This window comes from Lygodium microphyllum, chromosome 29 (genome assembly GCF_053477565.2).
Source record: "Lygodium microphyllum isolate KBCC chromosome 29, Lygodium_microphyllum_v1.1.10, whole genome shotgun sequence".
Lineage (NCBI taxonomy): Eukaryota > Viridiplantae > Streptophyta > Polypodiopsida > Schizaeales > Lygodiaceae > Lygodium > Lygodium microphyllum.
In genome coordinates, this window is record NC_141163.1 from 55,952,241 (window position 1) to 55,965,798 (window position 13,558).

Sequence of the window (13,558 nt, forward strand, 5' to 3'; positions counted from 1 at the left end):
ACATTGTGATAAAATCAATAGCATTATGCTTGCAAAGAATCCAACCTATCATGCAAGAACAAAACATTTCATTTCATTAAAGAGAAAGTCATGAATGGAGAGATAGGCTTAGTACATGTCAAAACCAAAGACCAAGTTGTGGATATCTTTACAAAATGATTAGGTAAAGATAAGTTTAAGTATTGTAGAAGTGCACTTGGCATATTATGGTTGCAAGCTCATTTTGAGCTTGAGGGGGAGTGTTGAGAAAGTACAACTCATAGGTTAAGTCATATCCTACTAAAAGTCAAAGTATACATCCACTTTGGGAGATACTCAGAGGGTGCATAAGAAGAATGAAGAAGAAGATGGATTAAGCCTCCATGTCTTGTGCCATCTCCATTCAGCCGCCCATCTAAATAGAGAGAGAGAGAGAGAGAGAGAGAGAGAGAGAGAGAGAGAGAGAGAGAGAGAGAGAGAGAGAGAGAGAGAGAGAGAGAGAGAGAGAGAGAGAGAGAGAGAGAGAGAGAGAGAGAGAGAGAGAGAGAGAGAGAGAGAGAGAGAGAGAGAGAGAGAGAGAGAGAATGAGCACGTGTGTGTGTGCCACATAGGCTCAGTAACTTTCTCCTTGGTTCAGGTTCACTAAGCCAAAGCTCTAAATAACATATGAAAAAAGATATATATATATCTTTATGTGTATATAAATAATATTTAGGTGGCATTTTTATGCTATAAGTGAGGCTAAGTGGTTTTCAGCTAATGTACATATTATAGGCATGTTGTTTTCTATAATATGTGTGGACATTTACACTATAAACCATCTTTTTAATAATACAAGCCATCCTAGGTAGCTTCCAATTGATGTATATATCATAAATGCACAATATATAGAAATCGGATATTGGATTGTACAATTTTTTGTGAAACTTATTGGATCTAGTTAAATCAACTCATTACAATGTGACAAGATGGTTTTTAAAGTCAACAATACATGACCTACATACTCTAATTAAAAAAAAAGAAAACCAGGGTTTTTAAAGTCAGCATCTATAATCATGTTTATATGCACGGCTAAGTCAATGCAATATTTAACACACTTTTAAACATGAGCCTTTAGATGCTAATATGAACATGCTAATAAATGCACCAATAATTTTTCTGACCTTTTTTTTGTTTAATTCACAATACATGTTTAGTTCTCATCTACAACCTTATTTCAGTGTAGGAAAAGGTGAGGAAGGGGGATATTTTTTATGATTACTGACAAGGTAATGATAATTGAGTAAGATAATTATGTATACATGGCACATTTTTTTGCTTAGTTCACAATACACACTATTTCCTCTCTATGGCCCTTTTTTGGTGTTGTGAAACATGAGGGAGGAGGATATTTTGTATGATTACCTACAAGATAATGACGATGGAGCTTATGAATAATGTATAAAATACACACAATGTACAAAATATGATTAAGTATGCATAAAGTAAAAATTTTTAATGTCATATAAGGTAGTGATTGGACTTACATAATTATGATTAAGTATGCATAAATGAATAAATAATTTATGTTATATAAAGCAGCGATTAGACATACAATTATGTAATATTAGACCATTAAATCTAGATAACTGTGTATAACATTAATCATATACACTCAAAGATATTAGGAATATCTTTATATTAAATCTTCTTAATATGTAAAAAAAGTATATATGGTTTCAATGGCTAAGTATACAAGTACATATAAAACATGAAGTAATTAGGTATATATTGTACACTTTGAATGATTATGTCTGTAAGTAGATAAAGAAATATATAATCAAGTATATAAATGTTAAATTTTTGTAAAATAACATACAATTACACACTTTTTAAAATGATTATATATTAGTTTAATAAGTAACGCATAAATGGCAATATCAATCTAATGATTAAAATAAAAATAGTTTTACTATAATGCATAAATGGCAATATCAATCTAATGATTAAAATAAAAATAGTTTTACTACAATTATCTAGTGGCCAAATATAGTTTTATGCAAACAATTAATCGCCTACATACTAAGATTATAATAAATTAAGATTATAAACATACATGTAAGTATTTCATATAACTTATAAACCATTATAAAATTGGGTTAATGACATGGTTATGCATCATTATTACTTGACGCTATTATAAAGTTATGTTTTAAATTAAAATCAAGTTAACGATAATATCATTGAGCTATATGAGCTATCTTTATAAATTAGAATTATATAAATGTTATGAGTTATAATGACATTAATAATAACAATAAAATCAAAAAACATAAGTTGATGTTTTAAATAATCTAACATTATAATTTGAAATCATACTTTGATGATGGTTATTAAACTATTAAAAGTTTAGGTTATCTATATGTAAACAAGATTGATATGAGTGGCAAGAAACTTAAATAAGCTTCAATTGTCAATTTCCTTTAGTAGAACTTCGTATGAAGTAGCCATAAATTCACTAGCAAAATGTCAAACTTGTAAACAAGCAGAATGACAAACTTGTCTGTACCAGTGCTTAACAAGTGCTTAACAATGCAAAAGTAAAAATCACATGGTTGCGAAATTTGATGCTTTAAAATAGAAGAAAAATGTAGCGAATTATTTTAACTCTTCGCAAAAAAGAGAGAAAAAAAGCTTCATGAATAGTGAATTAGTTTGACTAGGTAAAAAAACAAGAAGATTCCTAGGCAAAATCCATCATAAGCTCCATGGTTAATAAAAAAAACCTCGTCTCTCTATAAATAATTGGGTATGGAATAATTATAATTGTTATTTTTTTTGGAAAAGGCGCACACAGCCATACTCAAACCACTTGGGCTACAACCCATATAGCAAATCTTGAATTTTCAAATAAAGTTCTATAAAAAATTAGGTATGGAATAATTATAATTGTTATTATTTTTTGGAAAAGGTGCACACAGCCATACCCAAACCACTCGGGCTACAACCCATAGAGAAAATCTTGAATTTTCAAATAAAGTTGCAGGTGGGAATGCCTCTCATAAATTATATGTGTCACAATGTACCTTGAAAAACTATTTTAATTGTTTATTATTATTATTATTATTAGGTTGTATTAGGTACATTGTGTGATGAGAATATGACATTTTTCCTATATTTTTATTATTTGATATTACAATGATGATGATGACGATAATTATGATTGGTACAATGATGAGACATACTACCCCTTTTTGTATAGGGATAAGGGACCTTAGTTTGCATGCAAGGACAAAGGTGGCGGCGATGGAGCTTCAAGTTCTGATGGCCTCTTGTACATCTGGTTATTCTTTAATTTCAGGAGAGAGAGAGAAAGAGGTCCTAACACTACCAGCTGCAGTGGTTGTCAACCCTAATTTGAGCCATACATATCCAGTAGCTGCAGGCGGCCACCTGCCTTGTGCCTGCACACTACGTCTGGAAGCAAAATGAGTAGATGCATATGCAGGTGAGCTTTCGGGGCGTTCTGGGCGTTCATGGGTTCTGCATTAGGGTTGCGCTTGGCATGCCTCTATTCATGATGGAGCACATTTAATGGCATTGATGATGGTCCAACCTTTTTTGGGGACATTAATGTTGCCCATGCTCAAATTTGGGCTAGGATCAAATGGAAAGACGAGGCTGCATGCAGTCTTCCAGGCAGCAGAATCATAAGACTTGAACCTGGGAATTATCAGACGCGGCATACCATTGCTGTCCAATTTGGGGTATGTAATTTTGTGTAGTAGGCATTCTAACACACGTTTAGGGGTTATGATTGCAGCAGCTTGTTCAAGCCCTCAACCTTCTAGATGTCTAAGCACCTAATTATGTTCCTTCTTGATGCCGATTGTAGTAGAATTTGAAATTTTACCTGATGCTAAACTGGGGTTTCGGACTGGGAACTTTAATTTTGTGAGCTTCTAACGAACATGCTCCATCTACACTGGTCGATGGATAATAGAGACAAGTGTGGGTGCTGTAGCCAGGACTCTTAATAGGCTAGGCTGGATAGAATGTACCTTTTTAAGCATAATCTGTTTTTTTAAAAACTTATCAAAGAGCTACGTAGCATGTACCCTCTGACAGATCTCCTTTCATGCTAGAGCTATCACAGCATGTATTAAATGATTACCAGAGCTACGACAAAAGCTGCCTCTTTGACGTGATCAGGCTTGTGTTGATCATGAAGTTTTTCAGCATTTTATGGAGCGAATAGGGGCATATTTGTGATACTGCTCATGACCAGGGAGTTCTAGCTTATGAATTTTCTGAGCAGAATGTACAGAAACTGACTGATCACTATGGAAATTTTTAATCTGTCTCTTTATAGTTAGCAATTGATGTTGCAGTCCTTGTTGAATGGGTTGTATGATGGAGTAGACAAGGGGCTGCCATTGAGGATATCTGTTATGTTTAGCATAAAAGCTCTTACTAATCAGAACTGGTAAGATTATGAAATTTAAGCATTGCTGCAACAAAAATATTCCTCATAGAATGTTGTTGAGCTAAGGATTTCCAAGTTTCAAGGTTGTGGATCATTCCAAGGTTATTGGGTTGTATGGGCTGCTCCTTTGTCTTGCAAAATTGTTACTGTATAATGTCATTGCAGCTAGATAGTGTTTATTGTATTTGGTTCATTGTTAAGACTCAAATGAGTAAGCCTCTAGTATCGGCGAGTGGTGCAAGCCATTTGGTGCTCCTTCCGAAGGGATAGGAATACAGGGATTTGAGGCATCGCACCTCCCATTCCAGAGTTTGAGGAGTTGTTAGATATAGAATTTGTAGATGACACATATGTCTACTTGGATGGGGATGAGGAGAATTTTAAGGCCTTTGTAGCTGCAATGGAGCTCTTCTATAGAGCTTCATGAGCTTTTATTAATTGGCACAAATCCTATGGATTTTGGGTTTGTGATACTTGGCAAATAGACTGGAAACCACATGAGATTTCAGTTGGGTCCCCTGTGGCACTTTTGTGAGATACTTGGGCTGCCATGTAGGCATTGATATTTCTTCAAAATAGAAGTTGGCACCCTTATTACTTAGCATAAGACAAAAGCTACTATATTGGAGCATAGCAAGACTATCACTAGCAGGTAGTGTGGTAGTTGAAAATCAGGTTCTGATAGCCACCATGTGGTACATAACTTCTTGTTGGACCTTCTCTAGTTCATGCATTGGCCAAGCGAAGCAACTCATTGGGAATTTCATTTGGCTAAGTGGAGATGGTAGTCTTGCGAGGGTTGAGGTAGCTTGGGATATTATCATCCAACCTAGATCCAATGGTGGGTTGGGGGTTATTGATCCTGATAGTTAGAGTAGAGCAATAATGGTAAGGCTGACTATGAGGGTTCTTCTTCCGGGTGGAGAGCCATGGAAGAAGCTACTATTATGGAGATTAGAGACCATTTCCCTTGCTCATGGGGGATTGTGGCAGCCTAGCACACATTGGCTATTTTAGTATATCCAAGCTATAGGGCTTAGGAATAATTTTGAGGTCAGATTTGTTGCATCTATTCTATGCACATGGAGATTAGTATTATCTATAGGACTTCATTAGATTGACCTAGTGAGTGTTGAAGTTTGAAGAGAAGTTGAGGCAGCCATTGCTTTTTAATCAGCTACTCAAGGTAGAGAGAGGCCACACGCTTGGAGAGAGGACCCTTCTATCTTGGGGGAGATTCTCTACACAATTAGCTTCTACAATGGGGAGTGGTTTGCCTTTCTAGAGTTGCTGGCCGGTGTACAGAGAAAGAGACTTTGAGGTACTAGGGAGCCCAAAGTCATAGAGCATCAGGGAGGCGGTACTCGTTCAATGGAGGAATGACACAGTGAGACGGATTAAACATTAGGGAGGTGGTATCCCTTGAATGGAGGAATGACACAATGACAGATTAAACATGGATACGGCTCTTTACAAAGGAGAGATCCTTCTTGTAGTGGTAGCCAATGGAGAGCTAGAGTCATAATGGAGAACATTAGGTATCAGGGGGGCCAGAGTCATAATGGAGAGCATCAGGGAGGTGGTACTCGTTGGATGGAGGAATGACACACTGATAGATTAAACATGGATAGGGCTCTTTACTAGAGGACAAATCCTTCTTGCAGTGGTAGCTACCAATGGACAGAGTCTTTAGTAGGAATGGATGACACACTTAAGCAAGAGGATCTGGATTAGTTAGAGTTCACAAGATGCTCTTGACAAAGGACTAGAGTTGTGACTTATTGTGATAGGACTTGGTACTTAGATCCAAACCCTCAGACTTGTATGGAAGATGGATGGAGACATTGGGCATATGGGAGGAGATTGCTACATAGATTTTAGTGGGATCTTGAGGAGTGGGTATGGTTGTTCTGGATGGTCGACCAAATATCATGATATCCTCTAGGCACCCAAAAGTGCTGACGAATATGCCGAAAAGAATAAAGATGGGCCTGCTTAGGAATGACACTATCTAGGGCTGTCTACAATCCCAAACGAGCCATCCGGTTGAACTTGTCTTGCTGTAGATCTTTATCAGGCCAATCCAACAATCTGGAGGTAGCTAGTACTTCTCCTAGCAAGTAATTATCCCCCTTACGAAAATCAAGAGGGCGCCAAACTATAAAACGTAATATCATCTGCCAAGATGTGATCATATGGGCAAGGAGAAAAGAGTGGGAGATCTTAACAGACCTTGCAGAGTTAAGCACATGCCACCAAGAAGCATGAATAACCGTTCTACCATGAGAAATGCCAGTCCTTTCTATAAAAAATTTTGCTATATCTATCCAGGGATGATTCTCAACACAGAGTGCCTGCAGAAGAGCAGACCTCAAAGCAGCCATATGAAAATTAACATCCAAAAGAGTTGCTCCCTCCATCCTTTTAGAAGTAGTCACATGCTGCCATGAAATCCACACCTGTCCTAGACGATTTCCTTTCTTTTTCCATAACATAATCGGATAGGTTGAACCAATTTCAGTAGGGACTTCTTGGTCCAAGGAAGCAACGACAAGAAAAATGAAATCATGCTGATCATAATGCATTGAGCAAACTTTTAAGTCTCACATGGAAAGGCCAGCCTTGAGATTTCCAGTACATAAACCTATCATGAATACGGGATGCCATCCAATCCAACAAGGCATGAGGAGCTATCTCCACACCAATAGGATAATCCAAATGTCTAGTTATATTTCCCTTAGGGATCACAATACCATTCCACTCCAAAGCCTGCAAATCATTTTCCGTACAAGAGAGCAGAGTGGATTTTTGAGCATTAATATGAAGTCCCGATGCTATAGCAAAAAATTTCCACGCTACCATTGCCTGATCAACATTCGAGCGATCTGCCTTAAGAAACATAAAGGAATCATTTGCCAAAGATTGACTTAGAAGTTGGGTTCCATTGGGAAGAGACAAACCAACGATTTCACCTTGATTAGCCAACTTATCCAACAAAGAAAGCATCGGGTGAGTGACCAATGCAAACAACAAAGGGCTGAGAGGGAAGCCTTGCCGAAGGGATCGAGATAAGGCAATTTCATCAGTGATCCCTCCGTTAAGTGTAATACGGGCCACTGCCCTCAACTAAAAATGTCCATAAGAGAAACCATACATGGCTCAAACCCCATGGTGGACATTAATTGCTTCAAAAAGGACCAGCTTACATGATCAAATGCCTTTTCAATATCAAGCTAAAGCATGACAATCTACTGGCCTGAAGCTTTTGCAAAGTCAATCCCCAGCTGAACATTCAAGATGTTGTGCATTATAAGCCGACCCTTAATGAAATCGTATTGACGTGGATGAATCAAATGTGGAAATACTTTTTGTAGTCTGTTGGCAATGATTTTTGAGAAGATTTTGTATAAAGAGCCCATAACAGAAATGGGTCTCCATTGTTTCAAAGAGGTAGGAGAGGGAACCGTAGGCAACAACTGAATGATTGCAATCTTCCAATCCGAAGGCATAACACTAGAATTCCAAACTTGCTGACATAGGCAAGTTAGCGGATCTTAAAACTGTTCAACATTGGCTGAAAACAACTCATTAGGAAGGCCATCCCAACCAGGGCTTTTCCTTCTAGGCAAATGGGATAGGACCTCTTTTACTTCATCCTCCAAAATATCAGCCTCCATTAGGGCTACCCATTTTGGCTGAACCTGATTACTAACCAGGTCACAAATGTATCTACGAGCTGAGTGTACAGCATCAGAGAGAGTCTCTTGAGGGCCCAATAGTGATTTATAAAAATCTACACACGACTGAATGATGGATGGAGGATCTGTCACCATAACACCTTGCTCATTGTTCAAATGTAGAATATTTTCTTAGGCATATTTCTGATGTAATCGAGCAAAGAATTGATAAGATTGACAGTTATTATCATGCAAAGCTTCTGCTTTGGACAACAATTTGTACTTAGCATATTTCTCTTCCTGTAGCGATTGAACTCGGCCTTTCAACCATTCAATGCATGTGAGTAAGTCATCAGTGGTATCCCCCAATTGACATAGAGACAACGAATGGGCCAACAAAGATTGCACATGGTTCAATTCAGCACGTAAAATGGAAGCATGCTGAATATCATGCTGTCGGGATAACGAATATGCATTATTCCTAAAAACAGCCCATGTTTCCATCCCTTCTGATAGGACTCTCGAACGAAAAGAATCAATTAATTGCTGAATACATTTCCGAAACTGATTTTGCAGCAGAAAGGATTGATTGAAACGAATAGACAAACAAGCCAGGAGAGCCTTATAGGCATGAATAGATCGGTGTGTCATTTCCAAAATCAAAGGATAATGATCAAACACAACATGCTGCCGCTCAATCCACATATCACTGACTGAAGGGAGAAAAGAATCACTGTGACAAATATAGATCCTGTCTAGTCTGGCCCATGTGTTTGGATACTAAAGAGAATGATAAGTATATCCTAGCTGAGAGGGATACAGCCAAGGCCACGTGTCCTGTTTCAAAGACACAGCTGCTAGAGCATCCCAAGCCTGTCGCTTAGGACCATCCATAACCAGGTGCTGTGAAGTCTTCTGATCCAGTGATGTACATGCGTTAAAATCACCCATTACAAAGCCTTGGGCCATGGCAAGGCAATGCAAGTCATCCCAAAGCTGATGACATTCACGAGTAGTAGAAGGAGTATACACACCCACTAGCCATAAAACCTCTCCCTCATATAGGATTTCCAAAATCATAAATCTGCCGCGATAGTCCAGAGAAATCAAAGATGGTTGCAATGAAGATTTGACGGCCAACATTACTCTAGATTTATGTGGAGCACGACCACTAAAAAAGACTAAATAATCCTTATATACATAGGATGAGCCTATGAAGCATGCTATTTATTCTCCACATCACCAAAAACATCCCAATTGCCAGCAAACACAACTTTCCACAACCGATACTACTTATTGCCTGAAGAAATATCCTTAACATTCCATAAGGCAATTCTCACGATGGATCATAAAAAATGAAAACTATTGAACCCCCACTTTCCCTTTCCCTTTTACATCAATTGCTTTGGTTGCCTGAAATCTTTCCATCTTGCTTCGAATCACATCTACCAGATCTGCCCTTTGCAAACTAGCAATCAAAGTACGAGAAGGAAACTGCTGTTGCTGGGGACAAAAAACATCCCGAGGAGACACCAGCTTCCCTCTCGAGTCAAAATGCAGAGAGCAGTATCAGAAACCCTGTTTTCATTCTCACCAACTGTAGGTTGCGGTTTCATATAGAACCCCCTATCTTTGTGTTGAAAAGTTTGGGTGATAGTTTGTAGAGCTAGGTGAACAGGAGTTGACCGAGGTTCCTGTCTAGCATTATGACGAACCACTGTAACCCAAGAATTATCTTGAGGAGACACGTTCTGACCCATTGGAAGCGATACACGCTCAATACCAGCTTGAGAAGCAACCTTCTTTCCATCTGCTTGTCCCTGCTAGACAAGCGGCTCAGGAACAGCTTCACGCTGTCGAACCATCTGCTTGGGAAGATGGTCATGCATATCCAAATCGGGATCCATAGACCGTTGCAATACCTCCTAGCTTCTATCACATTTTGAAATAAAATGTCCAAGTTGTCCACATCTGAAACAATGTCCAGCAAATGTGCCCCATTTCAGCTCATAGACCAAAGTTTGTAACCCCGGAACCTCAAATGAACTTTGGTCGGATGAGGCTTCCTTGTATCCCAAAGCATATAGGCCCTATTCCTATTGCGAGAGGCCAACCGAGGCTTCACCAAAACCTCACCAAGAGATCTTAGAACCAAGGGAAGAAGTTGCCAAAGATGTGCGGGAAAATCAACCACCTCAACCCAAATTGGACATGCTTTCCTAAGTACCTCATGAAACTCCGCCATAGGCCTCCATGGAACCATATGAACCAATTGACCATCCATGAACAATAGGATATGTTGCATAATATGAGCACACACTTCCTGAGAGCAGAAAAAAACCTCAAAAAAACCCTTGGGTCCATCATAAATCTCTTCCACAAGGGAGGCCTGCCCTTGCCCTGAAGCATCATTCAAATGCACCTCCACATTGACAAGCGTAGATTGCAACCAAGCGCGGATTTTAGTGATCAAAAGAGTCCTTCCCGTAAAATAAAAGATGGCTGCCCTCTCATGAAAGGCAGCTATCTGCTGAAGAACCAGATCAGCACCCACAACAACGACCACATGTTCACCTTCCGGTAAAGAACTCACTTTACCCTCATTGGCTTGAGCATATTCCGACATACGATGATTGGCAGTGGCCAGCATAAACTGAAAAGACTCGTTAGACTGCGAACACGAAGCGTGAACATTTTGCTGAGGCAAATTCAGGGCACAAACATCTGGTTCTTGGACCGACATTTTACGACGCTTACCCATCTCATCTCCTTCCATTAACAGCCTAGAATCGTCAGCTGACGAATCACCATATGATTCTACCAAATCTTTATCATCCCCATTTCCAATATGCTGGTCTGGAAAGGCCATATCAATACCATTAGATTCCTGCAAATTCTCCATATCCAAGGCTTACGCTTTACACAGTTTATTCCAGCCCTGAGTGTCTGTCACAGAACAGAACTGAACCTGTCTCTTTCTTCAGGCCGTTGTACCTCAGGTGCTCTGTGCAAATCTGTGCTCTGCTATACTGTTTGTACAGACCTTTAACAATCGCACTCAGTCAGTCTTACCTGGGATGAAAGCAGGTCGTCACAGACAGACTCTCGCAGTCCGACGCAGCAGGGCACCACAGGAAAGTCAGGACAGATCAGGTCGACTGTGTGCACATGCGAACTGGGACAGAGTGCGAGCTGGACAGAAGACGAACCTTAGGATGGCAAGGGCAGGAGTGGAGTTGTCGAACAAGGCAGATGGTAGCCTGCGCAATGTGAGCCAGGACACACACACACACACACTCTCTCTCTCTCTCTCTCTCTCTCTCTCTCTCTCTCTCCAAAAATCCTTCACACACACACACACAGAGGGAGGGAGGTGGGAGCATCGGAGGAGTTCCACTGTCCAACAGTGGAGCCTTGTGCTTCCACTATTGGTATGCTTTGCATCTCTGTTTTCAGCTCTTGCCCTCGATCTTGCGTTGCTCTATTTATCTTTGTGAATTTGCATTTTCCACATGCATTTGACATTAACTTGTTGCTAGATGACTTGTTGCATTGTCTTGCATGTTCATTGCTTGTGTTTTGCTGTATCTTACTGTCTTCTGCTGCACTAGGATGGTTGTGTTAACAGCATGACACGGATGCGCAGGAGTGTGATAGGGTAGCATGTCACCTAGTGGATCCTTTGATGTTAGCATGTTGGTAGTAGGGTATTTGTGTTTCTATTGTAGATTGAGGTCTTGCATTTGACTTTGTGCTGTACCACCAAGTCGTAGATTATGTGGGATTTTCCTTTGTGGCTGTTCTTGCATGCTGTACATTTTGTGTCTTAATCATCACCGTGTTCACTTTGCAATTGTACCTTGAGAGGCGGTTCTTCCATGTTGATTGAGTGCTACAACTAAATTTTGTGCATCATTGAGCCTGTTTTTGTTCTATGTGTTCGTTGATTTTTTCATGCAGACTATTGAACTTGAGAGTTAGTTGTTGGCTCACTAAGGACCTCTTGATGGATCCAGGTATCTCTTGTATTCTCTACTTTGTTTCATTACTTTCTACTTCGCATATCATTTTTAGAATTGTGTCACTTCTATCTGCTGGCTTTGTGTATAATTTATCATGGCTTGACCTTGTTCTTTTGAGCCTTCTTTGAAAGCCAAGATTTTGTTCGAGATAGTGTGATCTTGAGATGCAAATATCTTTTCTCTTGCTTGGACCAAGGCCTTAGCTTCCCACATCTCTTTTGCCTGTGAGTGCTTTCATTTTTAGACAACTATGGTTCTCACCGTAACCATTGGTTCATTCAAGATTCTTGATGACACTTCTTTGGCGATGTTCATGGTGGTCTACAACCTCTTTTGTTGGGTTTGACGCATGCCTATGCTCACAGAGGAGTGTCGGTGATCTGCGGTAGGACATTGGGGCACTTTTTACTCTTTTTATGAGAGGTTTTTTCCCCTAGTTATATTATCTTTTATTTTATGTGCTTAGGTCACATAGCTCGGGCACTTATTGTGTTTTACACTTTTTGGGTGTGAATGCACATTAACAACCCTAAGGTTTAAGGGTTGTACTTTGTACTTTCATTACACTCTTTTGTAATTGCATTGGGAGTCGTGTTGCGTCTTCACTCTCTCACTCTCTTCACTGTTAACCGTGTACTCTCAGCTGAGCTTTGATCCTCCATATCTCACATTTGGTATCAGAACTGTCAGCTTTAGCTCCTCCCAGCCAGATCAGCTCGACCTAGCCATCCAGCTGTTGTCCCCAACCAGCAGCCCCTGTAGGTTTGTCCACCAGTAGCACCACCACCTCAAGCTTGCAGCGCTGCCCACTTTGTGGACGCTAGCAGTCACCACCACCACCACCAGCTTGCGTCATCTGCAGCTATGCTGTCCTAGCCTGCCACTCTATTTGCTAGTGTCGCCTACTCTAGCTCTTGCATCATCTACTCTAGCTCCAGCGTCACTTGCTCCAGCTCAAGTGCCACCTGCACAACATCAGTGCCAGGCCTGTAGATGTCTCCTCTAGCAGCTCCCTACCTCCACTAGGGTCACGGTCTCTTGCTCCACTAGGCCTGTTGGCTCTCAAAGCTAGCATTAGAGGTAAAAGGAGACATTTCTCTATTTTTTAATTCAAAAATTTTAATCTTAGTAGGAAGTGCTTTTGCCCGGCCAATTCATTTCGACTCCTGGATGTGACTTGGACACACTTATTGTAGAAATTTCTTGAGATTCGGATGAGAAAATTTGGGGCTTTGGGTTTAGTGCAGAGATTGGTACGTGTACTACAGGTTCACTTTGAAATAGACTAAAATTGTGCATTTTGGATAGAAAGATTTGGGGATTTTGCATTGATTGTGTTACTAAGCACTGTTTGTGCATTGGACAGCGTGCACATTGGACAATTTTGATAGAGTATGACACATATTTGTCAATTA

General features: G+C 39.8%; 1 protein-coding gene across 1 annotated transcript in view; it reads left to right on the forward strand.

Annotated features, from left to right (window-relative positions):
- The first annotated feature begins 3,293 nt into the window (after nt 1-3,293).
- LOC148010660 (putative RNA-dependent RNA polymerase 1) overlaps nt 3,294-13,558 on the forward strand; it is a 78,761-nt gene continuing 68,496 nt past the window's right edge. Inside the window, exons 1-2 of the mRNA XM_087671400.1 lie at nt 3,294-3,466; nt 3,620-3,725. The gene's annotated coding sequence lies outside the window, so the exon portion shown is untranslated. The remainder of the gene's footprint in view (nt 3,467-3,619; nt 3,726-13,558) is intronic.